We start from the raw sequence: 18,318 nt of genomic DNA, 5'->3' as shown, positions 1-18,318 counted from the left end.
CTGCTGCTAAGTCGCTTCAGTCATGTCTGACTCTGTGCGACCCCACAGACAGCAGCCCACCAGGCTCCCCCATCCCCGGGATTTTCCAGGCAAGAGCACTGGAGTGGGTTGCCATTTCCTTCTCCAATGCGTGAAAGTGAAAAGTGAAAGTGAAGTCACTCAGTTGTGTCCAACTCTTAGCGACCCCATGGACTGTAGCCCATCAGGCTCCTCCGTCCATGGGATTTTCCAGGCAAGAGCACTGGAGTGGGGTGCCATTGCCTTCTCCAGATACACACTACTACATATAAAATAGATAACAACAAGAACCTACTGTACAGCCCAAGGAACTATGCTGCATATTTTATAATAATCTACAAGGAGAAAGATTCTGAAATTGATTATATATATATGTATGTATGTGTGTGTGTGTGTGTGTGTGTGTATATATATATATCTGAGTCACACTGCTATAAACCTGAAACTAATACAACATTATAAATTAACTACACTTTAATTTAAAAATGTCTATCTTTTCTAGCTTCTATGCATGTAAGACATTTTTGTTTTTGAGTCTACAGATGTTTAAAACAATTAAGGGGTTGAAACGTGATAGGAGTATTCCAAGTGTGTCCCCCCACCTGGGAGCTTGTTAGAAACACAAACTCTCCAGACTGATTAAATCTAAAATTCCGAGAGTGGGCCTAGCAATCTGTGTTTTAACAAGCCCTCCAGGGTGATTCTGGTAAGTGTTAAAATTTAAGAACCACTCCTGTAGGGCAACTGAGAAATTAAAAATTAAAACAGTCTAATGATAGAACAGAATGTTCATTCCATCCATCATCACTAACAAAATCACTGACCATGTATTCAGTTCAAGATACAGGACACTGAGCACCCCACCGGGCACAGAGACTAATATTCATCATCATTCCTGTTGTATATAGTTGGTTTTTTATTAATGGAGAGAATGTAGGATCTATGAGCTTATTAATAATTGCATTTCTTTTTTAAATATTTATTTATTTAGTTTTGGCTGAGGCAGGCTTACTTGATCCATAGCATGTGGGATCTTAGTTCCCTGATCAGGGATTGAAATCACCTCCCTCGCACTGGAAGGCAGATTCTTGACCACTGGACCACCAGGGAAGTCTCTGTAATATAGCTCTTGTTTTCTTACAAAGTCAGACAGAATTACCTCTCTGTGTTTCCAAAATTTACTTCAGGGACTTCAGATTACAAAGGTCCAAACATTGTGGACTTTCCACTGGGGTAACCTGTGCAAAGGGAAATAAAAATTTCCCCCTACAAAGCTGAAAGGACAGACTTCAGCCTATGTCTTCACATCACTTTGAGTTGTTGCCTCTGTCAAAACCCCAGAAGCACCTCTAAAGTGAAATCACAGGAAACATTTGACATGGTGATGTTTGGAAACTTAAAACTGACCACCTCCCCCAACCCCAGCCCCTGTTGGATGCAAAATTAACCTTTATGAACTGCCACTCCAAAAGAGGTGAACATTTGGGGCTTCCCTAGTGACTCAAACAGTAAAGAATCTGTCTGCAATGCAGGAGATCTGGGTTTGATCCCTGGATCAGGAAGATCCCCTGGAGAAGGGAATGGCAACCCACTCCAGTATTCTGGCCTGGAGAATTCCATGGACAGAGGAGCCTGGTGAACTATAGCCCATAGAGTCACAAGGAGTCAGACACGACTGAGCAACTAATGCTTCTCACTGGGGTCATAGTCCCCTTCAAGCCTTCATAAAAACATGCTGAGCGGAAAAGGCATCGACTATGTAATTCTGAAGAGGGATGGAATGTGGCTGCCTGGCCTGAAAAGAGTATGTGAATCAACCTGGAATCTATAGATGGGAAGAAACTGGGCTGATCAATCTTTATTCCCAGGCAATCAAGCAAGGTAGCATCTTTAGTTCTCTCCACCGACGACTCATAAAATAGAGGTATTGATCAAGGGGTCTAAATTTGTCATTTTGACTATAAAAGCAATTTGTTTTTGTGGAATGGTCATAAAAGATGAATGCATTTGGGTTCCGAACTTCAAAAACTATTCCTCTGGATAACTTTGCAAGGTTTTGCCGCAGATTTCTTTGGGAAGTTACCAAGCTGTTTTCAAGTATTTTTATGGGTATGTGTGTGTAAAGTACTTTAGGTGATTTAAGTACCTACCAACACATCTGGAAGCGTATTTCATACAGAAGATCATACTTTTCAATCCTCTGAAAGACATAAGCTAGCATTTATCAAGGGTTCCCTACTTTGTGTCAGGCATATTATGAGGATTTTGCTTATAATTCCTGATTTAATGTATCCTCCTGATAACTCTATGCGTGGGATATTTGGGTTTTTGTCTTTATTTTTTGGGTGAGGAAAACATTTGCTACAACAGTGATGTAATGTGCCTAAGGACACATAGCAAGGAAGCCAATAATGGACTCAGGGCTGTTCCTTTCGAAATCCTGTATTCCTTAACAAGGTTAAAAGTATTGTGGAAAATGTACATGCGGGTTTCAGGCCACATAGACCACAGGCAAAGATGTATACAATTTTAGAAACAGCTTCTTTCCTCTAAAACGGACATTTATGAAACAAGTTGCTCCTTCACTGAGCTAAAACCTGGCCGATACGCTGTCTTCATTAGCACATTTTGTCCCTAGAAAAGTAGAGGAAGATTGTAATTTGTAGTGAGAGTTTGGAGGTAAACAGCAGTATATGTAAACGTACATCCGTAAATGATCCTGGTGGCTCAGATGGTAAAGAATCTGCCTGCAGTGCAAGACACCCGAGTTCAAAGCCTGAGTCAGGAAGATCCTCTAGAGAAGGGCATGGTAACCCACTCCAGTATTCTTGCCTGGAGAATCCTATGGACAGAGGAGCCTGGTGGGCTATAGTCCATGGAGTCCCAAAGAGTCAAGACACAACTGAGCAACCAACACTTTCAGCCATACATGTAAAGGTACATCAGTAAATGAACAGAGAACTAGTCTGCAGTGTAAGAAGGAAAAAGTAGAATGAAATAGAGATGATAAGTCATGAGGACCCAGAGAGTCAGAGATGAGAAAGCAGGTAATCGAGAATTTTCAGGACCTGTGAAAGCTGAGCATGTGTCTTCCACTAATTTGTAACAATCTGGATCTTCACCATAAATCCTCCATGACATAAACAAGCATTTGTAAATTTTCCCTTGTGATCAAATAGACACTTAACCAGGATATAAGCTACTGTCTATGAGCAACAAGGAAGCAGATATTAAATCTTTCTTTTTCACCATTGTTTACACATGCCTAGTATAACACCTGGCACATCACAGGTACTCCAACAAAAACAGACCAATGAGTGAATTAACTCCTTAAATATATGTTGTTAGAAACTACATTCCTGTGCAAACAACACACAAGCCAACTCTATCCCCAAGCTGTGCCTTTTTGGGTGAAACTCTGGAGACTTAACACAAGGCTTTTCAAAATGGAAGGACTAGCAAAGTGAATCACTTAATCCTTTTTTTTTTTTTTTTCTTTTTTCCCTTTCAAAGACCTCTCTTCTGGGGAGTTTCCTGGTGGACTAGTGGTTAGGACTCCAGGATTTCACTGCCATGGTCTGGGTATAATCCTTGACTAGAGAACTGAGATCCCACAAGCCCTGTGGTGTGGCCAAATATTTATCTATATCTATCTATCTATACACAGATATAGGTATATATATGATAGATATAGATATATATCTATATATGTAGATGGGCTTCCCTGGTGGCTCAGATGATAGAGAATCTGCCTGTAATATAGGAAATGGGGGTCCTATCTCTGGGTTGGGAAGGTCCTCTGGAGAAGGAAATGGCAACCACTCTAGTATTACTGCCTGGAGAATTCCATGGACAGAGGAGCCTGATAGGCTACAATACACAGGGTCACAAAGAGTTGGACACGACTAAGTAACTAACACACACACACACACACACACACATCTGGTAGCTCAGTTGTAAAGAATCCACCTGCCAATTCAGGAGACACAAGAGACGCAGGTTCAATCCCCAGGTCAAGAAGGAGTCAGACACGATTGAATGACTGAGCATGCATACTTCCCTTCTAACAGTTCTGATTCCTGTGTTAATTCAGGTCAATGGATGACAGAGTTGTTTCTCAATGCTAATCCTTCAAAGACATCTGCAGTATAGTAGAGGATTCTGGGATACAGTAGTTCTCAAAATTGTAGAAATACTATAGGGACATGTATGCATATAACAACATGTATGCATAGATACTTTCTCTTCTAACATGTTACCTATTACTTTGCTGAGTGCTCGCTCTGGTCCAGGCCTAGTGGTGCTTTAAGTAATTTATTATGTTTGATTCTCACATCAATCCATCACGCCGGTGAGGCAGGTGTGATTATTCTCTTGTTCAGTTCAGTTCAATCGCTCAAAGAGTTGTGTCTGACTCTATGACCCCGTGAACTGCAGCATGCCAGGCCTTCCTGTCCATCACCAACTCCTGGAGTCTACCCAAATCCATGTCCATCAAGTTGGTGATGCCATCCAACCATCTCATCCTCTGTCGTCCCCTTCTCCTCCTGCCCTCAATCTTTCCTAGCATCATAGTTTTTTCAAATGAGTCAGCTCTTTGCATCAGATGGCCCAAAATATTGGAGTTTCTGCTTCAACATCAGTCCTTCCAATGAACACCCAGGACTGATCTCCTTTAGGATGGACTGGTTGGATCTCTTTGCAGTCCAAGGGACTCTCAAGAATCTTCTCCAACACCACAGTTCAGAAACATCAATTCTTCAGCAGGCTGTACAAACTAAAGCTCAAAGGTAAAATATTTTGCATATTAAGTTCAAGGATAATAAGTAGAATCACTGGTGCCAAGTGATGTCCCTGGCACCAAAGTGTGTAGGGCTGACATCTGGCTCACTTTCCTTTTGTGCAGACTAAACTGGTGTCTCTACTGACCCACTGTTCAAAGTAGAAAGGATTTGGTGACAGCCACACCAAACATTGGGTCACACCAGCAGGTGAAAATTCCATCAACGTGCACAGCTCACGTTGACCATATTTAACCTACTGGCCACAACAGGGCAAAGACTAAATCATACAATATCTCTACTGGCTCAGTCTGCTGGGCCATCTTGTCCAGCTCAGGTATCAGACTATCAGACTGAGATATTTTCTGGAATGTGTGACATTGGCCTCATGAGGTTAGCACCACAGTCTAGCTTTTAAATATCTGAGAGAGGACAGAAAAAGAGAGAAAGGACTTTCTTGGTGGTCCAATGGTTAAGAATCTGCCTTCCAATGCAGAGACAAAGGTTCAATCTGTGGCTTGGGAACTAAGATCCCACACATTATGAGGCAACTAGGTCCATGCATCACAACTATGCAGTTTGTGCTCTAAAGCCCAGGATCCACAACCAGAAAAGCCACTTTAATGAGAAGCCCAAACACCACAACTGGAGAGTAGCCCCTATTCACCACAACTAGAGAAAGCCTGTGAACAGCAACAAAGACCCAGAGCAGCCAAAAATAAAATAAAGCAAATAGTTTTCATCTTTTTTGAAGGGCTATACAGTTCTATTCAAGAATTTTTTCTTTTTTTTTTTTTTCTTTTTTTAAATTTTTATTTCAACTTTATTTTGCTTTATAATACTGTATTGGTTTTGCCATACATTGACATGAATCAGCCATGGGTGTACATGAGTTCCCAATCCTGAACCCCCCTCCCACCTCCCACCCCATATCATCTCTCTGGATCATCCCCATGCACCAGCCCCTGTATACAGCATCCTGTATCCTGTATCGAACATAGACTGGCGATTCATTTCTTACCGGATAGTATACATGTTTCAATGCCATTCTCCCAAATCATCCCACCCTCTCCCTCTCCCACAGAGTCTAAAAGTCCGTTCTATACATCTGTGTCTCTTTTGCTGTCTCGCATAGAGGGTTATCATTACCATCTTTCTAAACTCCATATATATGTGTTAGTATACTGTATTGGTGTTTTTCTTTCTGGCTTACTTCACTCTGTATAATAGGCTCCAGTTTCATCCACCTCATTAGAACTGATTCAAATGTATTCTTTTTAATGGCTGAGTAATACTCCATTGTGTATATGTACCACAGCTTTCTTATCCATTCTTCTGCTGATGGACATCTAGGTTGTTTCCACGTCCTGGCTATTATAAACAGCGCTGTGATGAACACTGGGGTACACATGTCTCTTTCAAATCTGGTTTCCTCAGTGTATATGCCCAGCAGTGGGATTGTTGGGTCATAAGGCAGTTCTATTTGCAATTTTTAAAGGAATCTCCACACTGTTCTCCATAGTGGCTGTATTAGTCTCCATTCCCACCAACAGTGTAAGAGGGTTCCCTTTTCTCCACACCCTCTCCAGCATTTATTGCTTATAGACTTCTGGATTGCTGCCATTCTGATTGGTGTGAAATGGTACCTCACTGTGGTTTTGATTTACATTTCTCTGATAATGAGTGATGTTGAGCATCTTTTCATGTGTTTGTTAGCCATCCATATGTCTTCTTTGGAGAAATGTCTATTTGGTTCTTTCGCCCATTTTTTGATTGGGTCATTTATTTTTCTAGACTTGAGCTGCATAAGTTGCTTGTGTATTTTTGAGATTAGTTGTTTGTCACTTGCTTCATTTGCTATTATTTTCTCCCATTCAGAAGGCTGTCTTTTCACCTTGCTTATATTTTCCTTTGTTGTGCAGAAGCTTTTAATTTTAATTAGATCCCATTTGTTTATTTTTGCTTTTATTTCCAATATTCTGGGAGGTGGATCATAGAGGATCCTGCTGTGATTTATGTCGGAGAGTGTTTTGCCTATGTTCTCCTCTAGGAGTTTTATAATTTCTGGTCTTATGTTTATATATTTAATCCATTTTGAGTTTATTTTTGTGTATGGTGTTAGAAAGTGTTCTAGTTTCATTCTTTTACAAGTGGTTGACCAGTTTTCCCAGCACCACTTTAATCCATTGTATATTCTTGCCTCCTTTGTCGATGATAAGGTATCCATAGGTGTGTGGATTTATCTCTGGGCTTTCTATTTTGTTCCATTGATCTATATTTCTGTCTTTGTGCCAGTACCATACTGTCTTGATGACAGTGATTTTGTAGTACAGTCTGAAGTCAGGCAGGTTGATTCCTCCAGTTCCATTCTTCTTTCTCAAGATTGCTTTGGCTATTTGACGTTTTTTGTATTTCCATACAAATTGTGAAATTATTTGTTCTAGCCCTGTGAAAAATACCACTGGTAGCTTGATAGGGATTGCACTGAATCTGTAGATTGCTTTGGATAGTATACTCATTTTCACTATATTGATTCTTCTGATCCATGAACATGGTATATTTCTCCATCTACTAGTGTCCTCTCTGATTTCTTTCATCAGTGTTTTATAATTTTCTATATATAGGTCTTTAGTTTCTTTAGGTAGGTATATTCCTATTTTATTCTTTTCGTTGCAATGGTGAATGGAATTGTTTCCTTAATTTCTTTTTCTACTTTCTCATTATTAGTGTATAGAAATGCAAGGGATTTCTGTGTGTTGATTTTATATCCTCAACTTTACTATATTCATTGATTAGCTCTAGTAATTTTCTGGTGGAGTCTTTAGGGTTTTCTGTGTAGAGGATCATGTCATCTGCAAACAGTGAGAATTTTACTTCTTCTTTTCCAATTTGGATTCCATTTATTTCTTTTTCTGCTCTGATTGCTGTGGCCAAAACTTCCAGAACTATGTTGAATAGTAGTGGTGAAAGTGGGCACCCTTGTCTTGTTCCTGACTTTAGGGGAAATGCTTTCAATTTTTCACCATTGAGGATAACTGTGGATTTGTCATATATAGCTTTTATTATGTTGAGGTATGTTCCTTCTATTCCTGCTTTCTGGAGAGTTTTTATCATAAACGGATGTTGAATTTTGTCATAGGCCTTCTCTGCATCTATTGAGATAATCATATGGCTTTTATTTTTCAATTTGTTAGTGTGGTGAATTACATTGATTGATCTATGGATATTGAAGAATCCTTGCATCCCTGGGATAAAGCCCACTTGGTCATGGTGTATGATCTTTTTAAAGTGTTGTTGGATTCTGATTATTAGAATTTTGTTAAGGATTTTTGCATCTATGTTCATCAGTGATATTGGCCTGTAGTTTTCTTTTTTTGTGGCATCTTTGTCAGGTTTTGGTATTAGGGTGATGGTGGCCTCATAGAATGAGTTTGGAAGTTTACCTTCCTCTGCAATTTTCTGGAACAGTTTGAATAGGATAGGTGTTAGCTCTTCTCTAAATTTTTGGTAGAATTCAGCTGTGAAACCGTCTGGACCTGGGCTTTTGTTTGCTGGAAGATTTCTGATTACAGTTTCAATTTCTGTGCTTGTGATGGGTCTGTTAAGATTTTCTATTTCTTCCTGGTTCAGTTTTGGAAAGTTGTACTTTTCTAAGAATTTGTCCATTTCTTCCACGTTGTCCATTTTATTGGCATATAATTGCTGATAGTAGTCTCTTATGATCCCTTGTATTTCTGTGTTGTCTGTTGTGATCTCTCCATTTTTATTTCTAATTTTATTTATTTTATTTTTCTCCCTTTGTTTCTTGATGATTCTGGCTAATGGTTTGTCAATTGTATTTATCCTTTCAAAGAACGAGCTTTTGGCTTTGTTGATTTTTGCTATGGTCTCTTTTGTTTCTTTTTCATTTATTTCTGCCCTAATTTTAAGATTTCTTTCCTTGTACTAACTCTGGGGTTCTCCATTTCCTTCTTTTCTAGTTGCTTTAGGTGTAGAGTTAGGTTATTTATTTGACTTTTTTCTTGTTTCTTGAGGTATGCCTGTATTGCTATGAACTTTCCTCTTAGCACTGAGTTTATAGTGTCCCACAGGTTTGGGGTTGTTTTGTTTTCATTTTCATTCATTTCTATGCATATTTTTATTTCTTTTTTGATTTCTTCTGTGATTTGTTGGTTATTCAGAAGCATGTCGTTCAGCCTCCATATGTTGGAATTTTTAATAGTTTTTCTCCTGTAATTGAGATCTAATCTTATTGCATTATGGTCAGAAAAGAGGCTTGGAATGATTTCAATTTTTTTGAATTTATCAAGGTTAGATTTATGGCCCAGGATGTGATCTATCCTGGAGAAGGTTCCGTGAGCACTTGAGAAAAAGGTGAAATTCATTGTTTTGGGGTGAAATGTCCTATAGATATCAATTAGGTCTAACTGGTCTATTGTATCATTTAAAGTTTGTGTTTCTTTGTTAATTTTCTGTTTAGTTGATCTGTCCATAGGTGTGAGTGGGGTATTAAAGTCTCCCACTATTATTGTGTTATTGTTAATTTCCCCTTTCATACTTGTTAGCATTTGTCTTACATATTGCGGTGCTCCTATGTTGGGTGCATATACATTTATAATTGTTATGTCTTCTTCTTGGATTGATCCTTTAATCATTATGTAGTGGCCTTCTTTGTCTCTTTTCACAGCCTTTGTTTTAAAGTCTATTTTATTGGATATGAGTATTGCTACTCCTGCTTTCTTTTGGTCTCTATTTGCATGTAATATCTTTTTCCAGCCCTTCACTTTCAGTCTGTATGTGTCCCTTGTTTGGAGGTGGGTCTCTTGTAGGCAGCATATATAGGGGTCTTGTTTTTGTATCCATTCAGCCAGTCTTTGCCTTTTGGTTGGGGTATTCAACCCATTTATGTTTAAGGTAATTATTGATAAGTATGATCCCATTGCCATTTACTTTATTGTTTTGGGTTCAGGTTTATATGCCCTTTTTGTGTTTCCTGTCTAGAGAATATCCTTTAGCATTTGTTGGAGAGCTGGTTTGGTGGTGCTGAATTCTCTCAGCTTTTGCTTGTCTGTAAAGCTTTTGATTTCTCCTTCATATTTGAATGAGATCCTTGCTGGGTACAGTAATCTGGGCTGTAGGTTATTTTCTTTCATCACTTTAAGTATGTCTTGCTATTCCCTCCTGGCCTGAAGCATTTCTATTGAAAGATCTGCAGTTACCCTTATCAGAGTCCCCTTGTGTGTTATTTGTTGTTTTTCCCTTGCTGCTTTTAATATTTGTTCTTTGTGTTTGATCTTTATTAATTTGATTAACATGTGTCTTAGGGTGTTTTACCTTGGGTTTATCCTGTTTGGACCTCTCTGGGTTTCTTGGACTTGAGTGATTATTTCCTTCCCCATTTTAGGGAAGTTTTCAACTATTATCTCCTCAAGTATTTTCTCATGGTCTTTCTTTTTGTCTTCTTCTTCTGGTACTCCTATAATTCGAATGTTGGAGCGTTTCATATTGTCCTGGAGGTCTCTGAGATTGTCCTCATTTCTTCTAATTCGTTTTTCTTTTTTCCTCTCTGATTCATTTATTTCTACCATTCTATCTTCTATTTCACTTATCCTATCTTCTGCCTCTGATATTCTACTATTTGTTGCCTCCAGAGTGTTTCTGATCTCATTTATTGCATTATTCATTATATATTGACTCTTTTTTATTTCTTCTAGGTCCTTGTTAAACCTTTCTTGCATCTTCTCAATCCTTGTCTCCAGGCTATTTATCTGTGATTCCATTTTGACTTCAAGATTTTAGATCATTTTCACTATCATTATTTGGAATTCTTTCTCAGGTAGATTCCCTATCTCTTTGTCTTTTGTTTGGTTTGGTGGGCATTTCTCCTATTCCTTTACCTGCTGAGTATTCCTCTGTCTCTTCATCTTGGTTATATTGCTGCATTTGGGGTGGCCTTTCTGTATTCTGGGAATTTATGGAGTTCTCTTTATTATGGAGTTTCCTATCAGTGGCTTGTCAAGATTTCTTGGTTAGGGAAGCTTGTGTTGGAGTTCTGTTGCGTAGAGCTGGATTTCTTCTCTCTGGAGTGCAATGAAGTGTCCAGTAATGAGTTATGAGACATCTATGGTTTTGGAGTAACTTGAGCTGCCTGTATATTGAAGCTCAGGGGTGTGTTCCTGTGTTGCTGGAGAATTTGCGTGGTATGTCTTGCTCTGGAACTTCTTGGCCCTTGGGTGGTGCTCGGTTTCAGTGTAGGTATGGAGGCATTTGATGAGCTCCTATCGATTAATGTTCCCTGGATTCAGGAGTTCTCTGATATTCTCAGGATTTGGACTTAAGCCTCCTGCTTCTGGTTTGCAGGTTTGTTTTTTTTTACAGTAGCCTCAAGACTTCTCCATCTATACAGTACCGATGATAAAACATCTAGGTTAAAGATGAAAAGTTTCTCCAGATTGAGGGACACTCAGAGAGGTTCACTGTTTTTGAAGACAATGATCTGCTTTTCTGGGTGCCTGATGTCCTCTGCCAGCATTCAGAAGTTGTTTTGTAGAATTTACTCAGCGTTGAAATGTTCTTTTGATGAATTTGTGGGGAAGAAAGTGGTCTCCCCGTCCTATTCCTCCACCATCTTAGGACCTTCCAGCAAATAGTTTTTAAAAGAAAAGTGACATTAACTGAGATGTAAAGAATAAGCTGGATGCTGCTTGATAAATAGCAAGGGGCCAGCAAAGATGAAGGCCCTGGTGTAGAAATTGCTTGGTGTTCCAGGAACCTCAAAAAAGGTCACTGTGACTGGACGTTCCTGGGTGATGAGAAAGTGGGATGCTGGATTTAAGTAGGCATCTCCCATCGCCCATCCTTGTGTTAACTCACTTTGTGTATATGACCCTTCATGAGGCAGGGCCTACTGGAACAAGCTTGCCTTTGCAAACTGCTTCCTCAATTCAGGGCATATAGGAAAGAACACACACAAAACACAGAGAGGGAAAATAAAGGGGTTGTAACAACCGAGGATGAGATGGCTAGATGGCATCATGGGCTCGATGGACGTGAGTCTGAGTGAACTCCGGGAGATAGTGATGGACAGGGAGGCCTGGTGTGCTGCGATTCATGGGGTCGCAAAGAGTCGGACACGATTGAGCAACTGAACTGAACCGAACTGAACTGATCTTCTCAAAAAAAGTGGATTTTGCTTGGACTCTGTCCAGGACAGTGTTTTCAATGCCCCTTCTTTATAACAAATGCTGTTTTTTGTCCTCTTTCCTCTCTAAAATGAAATTCATACATAACAAGATTATCTACATGCATAATTCAAAAGAAATATAATGACTTATCCATAAGGTAATGAACCCATGAAAGGAAAGTGATTTTGAATGAAACAATATGCATTTTCAATGTGAAGATGCGCCAACATGACTACTCTGAAAGGCACAATGAAATCATCAAAGGCTTTAGCCATTGGAAGAGATATCATAAATGTGGTACCATACAAAGTGATAGACTTCTCTAGAAAGCTTAATAACTTTTGAAACTGCTCTGAACTCAACAGAATGCAATCTTATCTTCATTTGTCCAGTGACTGCATTCCCCAAATTTGGTGTATATTGAAATGATGCAAAATATTGTATTTATATATCAATGGTATCAAGCAGCAAGACCCACTATTTATATATAAGCTTCTCTATCTATCATCAGACTTCCCTGATGGCTCGTCAGTAAAGAATTTGCCTGCAATGCAGGAGCTGCAGGAGACGTGGGTTCGATTCCTGGGTCGGGAAGATCCCATGGAGGAGAGCATGGCAACCCACTCCAGTATTCTTACCTGGAGAATTTCATGGCCAGAGGAACCTGGCGGGCTTCAGTCCATCGGACTGCAAAGAGTCAGACACGGCTGAAGTGACTTGAGCACGCATCTATCATTACCACTGTCCTGTACAGTATTTGAAAACTGACTCGATTCTCTGTTGGATGGACAGCCCCATCCCATCACTACAGGAGATTAAACATCCCTGGTCTTTGTCCACTAAACATGAATGGCATCTCCCAGCAAGTATGTTGACCAAAAATAATGCCTCCCACACGTTATGTGGTGTGTGCATGTGTATCCGTGTTTGCATGCAGTGGTGGTGGGGGGACTGTTAGAAAAATCTGTGGGGCTGTGGGTTTTGGTTCGGGACTCACCATGCTGAGAAGCGACACTCCTTGTGACCAGAATGATGAAGATATCAGCATGACTTCCTAAATTGTACATGACCAGGTGACCCACAGCCATATTTACATATATTTGTGTATTAATAAAGGAGAATGAAAACAGCATGATAAATGAAATGCTATATTCCTGAAAGGAAAAACTCATGATCTTAAAGATGTCTGTCCTCCAACCAATTAATCTATAAATTAATCACCAATCCAATCCACATATCAGTGGTATTTATTAGGGGATTTTCCAGACAATTTTTAAATCCACACGAAGGAAGAGGGATCTGTAAGAATAACCACCACAATTTTGTAAATGGTGAACCATTAGGGAGGACCTGTGGTGCCCACTATCAAAGACAGAAGTATGACATTCACATGATTAAAAGAGGGTGATATTTGCTTAATGGAGTGGGGACCAGGAATGAAACAAAATAGTGAGTCTAGAAATAGATGGACTGGATTCACATGCAGTGATCAGTACACACCAAAATCGGACATTTCACATCAGCAGGAAAATGAGATTAGTTATTCCATAAATGGTCTTAGAATATTTTGGATATCCAGGGCAGAACTGGTGGGGGGGCGGTTCTTTAAGGTGTCTGTGAGGTTAACAAGAAAAATGAGAAAATTTACATGAAAGTGTTATGGTAGAATAGGGACTTCCTGGTGGTGCAGTGAATGGCTAAGATTCAATGCTCCCAATGTGGGGGGCCTGGGTTCCATGCTGGTCAGGGAGCTAGATCCCACTTATCACAACTGAAGATCCCACGTGTGGCAACTAAGATTCGGCACAGACAATTTAATTATAAAATGAATTTGTTAAAAAAAATTACTAATACTGTTGGAATATAACATTAGATTCAATGTGAAGAATGACTGTCATCTCCAAATGAGCCAGTGTTGAAGTTCAGGATGAAAGGTTGCATGATAATTAAAGGTTTTAGTGCCCTGAGCATTCATTTTTCAAAAGATATTTTAGCTTCCTCTAAAAATGAAATAAAACATAATAAACTAATTAATAAAATATATGTATATTACAGAAATAAAATTATTATAAATAATTTATAGTTATATTATTATAGGAATATAAAAATAAATTATAATTATCTAATTAAATTAGTGGATCCACTGCACAAACACTAAATTAACTCCTGAAGTGTTGTCTCTCTGACTGTGAGTGATCCACACTTTGCTTCGGTAACAGTGTTGTTCCGATGTGGAGAATCTGGCCCAGGTTACTCGGACCTTGATCTTCCCATCACTCTCCGGGGCCAGTGGATGCCACTTGTTGCTCAGTTTTATGCTAAAGCTCACATTCTCTAAATTAATTAAGAGCACATCTCTGAGCTTGCCATGCTGAAATACCGTCAGGCATAGTTTCTCAACCTGGACATCTTGGGCCAAATAATTCTGTTTTGGGAATCCCTTCTGTGCACTGTAGGGTATTTAGCAGCTTACTGGGGTGGCATCTAACCACTGGATACCAGTAGCAAATCTGTCTCCTACAAAAAAAAATGCCCCTAAAATCTGCCAATCTATCCAAGCTGAGAACCACTGGAGTAAAATGCAATATTTGATTTCTTCTGGTGTTACCAAAAATGGGATCCAGCTGCTTGCCATTCAACAGTCAATAAAAGAGGCCAAGTTGGTGCAAAGGAAAATTTGCTTTATTCTGAATGCCAGCAACTGAGGGTCGCCAGCAACTGTCCAAAGGTTGACTCCCCCCACTGATAATTAGGGGTCAAGAGCTTTTACGTTACAGATGGAGGGAGGGGGGTCTATGCAGAAATAGTAGTCAGCTCTGACAGCCATCTTGAAATTGGTCATCAGTGGTCTGACCAGCATCATCTTGATTGTTTTAAGTACAGTTAATCTTCAGTTCCAGGGTCAGTCTGTTTCCATTTTCTTGAGGCCAATTCTTAGCATTGTGACAGCTATGCCATGCCTACAGTCTGGTCCTCATGTGGTTAACTTCTTCCACCTGGGGGGATTTCAGTATCTATAAGACAGCTCCCAAGATATGGCTCAGAATATTATCTTTAGCCCTTAAGAAGGAACTGAAGGTCCCTGACTATGGTTACTGACTAAACTACTACTATTTGGTTCCTTTGTTTTTGCATTTTCTCACTTCTCTGTTAACTTATTCTTTGGCTAAAGTTTTTACACAGACAAAAGGCAGACTGAGGACATGCGGGGCGGGGGCTGTAGGGTCCCGCTCCCCTTCACTGATGCCATATGAAAAGACTCTTCAGCTGTCTTAAGATTCCCCTTGTGCTTTACAAGCTTGACATGCTGAGATATTCTATGCTAACTCTCATAACTGCCCCTGGCTCAAATAGAGATGCCAAGGGAGAGATAAAAAATATATATATAATTTTTTAAAGTCTTGCCCTTTCTTCACTAGATCATCATCTTCTGTTCCAAAAGTATCTCCTCCTCTTAAACCTGGCCTCTGCCTCAAGGTCTAAGTTTGGAGAGCATCAGGTTAATATATATATATATACTGGACCAGACTGACAAGGCTGGGGTTTGTAGTGGCCTTTTATCTTTGGGCGGTTCAGAACATGCAGGCAAGTATTGCATCTGAAACTAGACAGAGGTACCCACAGTATCTTTCCATCCCACTTCCCAAAGCTTCTTGGCTGTGCTGAGAGAATTTCCCTCTTGGCCTCAAAACACATTTGGCTGTAAGGGATGCAGGATGCTGACTTCAAATTTTAGAATCTGAGCTTCATAAAGAAGTTTCCTTTGAACAAGACTGAAGGTACAATAAAATGCGACTACCTGCCCCTTCTTCATTTTTCAGTTTTTTAGAATTTGGTATTCTTCCCTGATAGCTTAGCAGGTAAAGAATCTGCCTGCAGCACAGGAGACACAGGAGCCATAGGTTCAATCCCTGGGTTGGGAAGATCCCCCGAAGAAGGAAAATGGCAACCCAGTCCAGTATTCTTGCCTGGGAAATCCCATGGACGGAGGAGCTTGGTGAGCTATAGTCCAAAGTGTAGCAAAGAGTTGGATACAACTGAGCAACTCTGCACACATGATTCTGCCCTCCAACATCACAATGACTTAAAATGTTAGAAATACATACAAACAGAAACCAACACATGTGAATGAGGACATATTTGCTGGCCACTGCTGGAGCAGAATTCATCATTTAATCCTCTCTGTTCTCTGCCCTCTGAGGGGTTTCCAGCGACTGCGTCTTCAATTTACATCCAGTTGGTTGGGGCCATCTCAAGAACTCAGTGTTGAGAACAACCTTTTCAGACAAGGATGGTCTGTCAGTAGCCTTTGAATCCTCAGCACCCAAAAAAGTACATGAAATGAATTTGATTTTATTTCGTTAAAAAGTCTGCTGAAAACCAGCCCTTATTATTAAGGGAAGCAGGAATAGATTCCACCATATGGATAAGCCCAGGCAAAGAAAAACAAAACCAAACCTCTATTTTGCTGCAAATTTAAGGACTCTATGTCTAAATTGGGAATAAAGAGAATGATCTCCTTTACTGGTTAAGTGTCTAGCCTGGAGATCAGAATCCAGGGTTTCTGGGAGGTTGGAATTCCAAAGATCACTACTGGCCTTCCTGTTGTTGTTTAGTTGCTTCAGTTGTGTCTGACTGTTTGCAACCCCATAGACTGTAGCCCGCCAGGCTCCTCTGTCCATGGGAGTTCCCAGGCAAGAATAACTGGAGTGGGTTGTCATTTCCTTCTCCAGGGGATTTTCCTGACCCAGGGATTGAGCCAGGGTCTCCTGCATTGGTAGGCAGCTTCTTTACCACTGACCCACCAAGGAAGCACCTCTTAAATATTTACTGAACTTCCAAGATGTCCCAGGTACTGGGGGTACAGGAATAAAACAATAAAAAGTAAAATAATATCAAATAAATGATCTAGGGTGTAGCTGAAGTCTAGAGATCTAATAGAACAGTTCCTATTGAACTAGAACTTAAGGAAGAGGTTAATACACAAAAAGATTTCCCCCAAACTATACAACAACCACCTATATAAAAACGTAAACCAGTTTGCAGAAGAGGTGAGGGATTCGGCCGAACAGCAAATACATGAAAAGATTTTCAATCTTAGTTTTGGTAAAGGAAATGGAAACTAAGCAGATACCAGTTTTCACCTATAATATTGTTAAATTTAAAAATTAACATTTACTAGGTGCATCGATTTTGGAAATGAGCTCTCATAGGTTCCTTGTGATAATGTTAATAGCCACACCTTTTTGTAAGGTGATTTGCAGGGTTTACTAAGATTAAAACTGTATACACCCTTGACCAAGTAAAATTGCTCTTGGGACTTTGCTGGCAGTCTGGTGGTTAGGAATCCACGTTTCCATTGCAGGGAGTATGTCTTTGATCCCTGGTTGGGAACTAACATCACACATGCTGTGAAACAGGGTAAAAAAAATAAGACTGCTCTTAGGTGGCTCCAGGGAGCCATTTCCCCCAATAGTCATACCATTCTGTACCCATCCCCTGCACACACACATACAGACATTGGACTTGACCATGACACTTGCTTTGGCCAATGGAACGTGAGGATGTATGAGGCAATGACAAGGCTTGCATCATTCCCTCTTGGAGACCTAAAAACTGCCAGGTTGTTATACTCCAGCCATACTGAGAGACCTCTGAGAGCGAACAAAGTGGTCTAGCTGATCAGCCAGAAGGAGGCCCCAGACCTACAGCCTTAGAACAACTGGGTCAGTTATATCCTAGCCATTCAGGCAATCCTAGCTGAGACCTCAGATGTCATGCCCCAGAGTTGAACCATCTCCACCATGGTTGTATCATTACTGCAGTGAGTGGAGTGGTGAAAAACAGATGCAGCCAGAATGTCTACCAATAGGGGAGGGATGAAGGGACCATGCTACATCCATTCTATAGACTCAAGTGTGAGGACCACGGTAGAAAAAATCTTACACCTGCCCATCTGAATACATACCATCCTTAGAGACTTCTCTGGTGGCTCAGAGGTTAAAGCGTCTGCCTCCAATGTGGGAGACCCGGGTTCAATCCCTGGGTTGGGAAGATCCCCTGGAGAAGGAAATGGCAACCCACTCCAGTATTCTTGCCTGGAGAATCCCATGGACGGAGGAGCCTGGTAGGCTACAGTCAGTGGGGTCGCAAAGAGTCGGACAGGACTGAGCGACTTCACTTTATGATAAATGGAAAACGGCAGCATTGTAGACAATCCTGGTGTTGTAAAAGTATATTCAAATCCTAAATAAATGCAAAGTAAATCTGTGTATGAGCAGGAAAAATGTGGAAGACTGCATTGGGCTGTTGATACGAGCTATTTCAGGAGGGTG

The 18,318-nt window shown here is 40.2% G+C and overlaps 1 protein-coding gene across 1 annotated transcript in view; it reads right to left on the bottom strand.

Moving 5' to 3' along the window:
• Positions 1-18,318, bottom strand: part of TMEM132D (transmembrane protein 132D) — an 898,865-nt gene that overhangs the window by 400,980 nt on the left and 479,567 nt on the right. The window lies entirely within an intron of this gene.

The sequence above is a fragment of the Ovis canadensis genome, chromosome 17, assembly GCF_042477335.2.
Source record: "Ovis canadensis isolate MfBH-ARS-UI-01 breed Bighorn chromosome 17, ARS-UI_OviCan_v2, whole genome shotgun sequence".
Lineage (NCBI taxonomy): Eukaryota > Metazoa > Chordata > Mammalia > Artiodactyla > Bovidae > Ovis > Ovis canadensis.
This window is presented reverse-complemented; position numbering and strand designations above follow the sequence as displayed.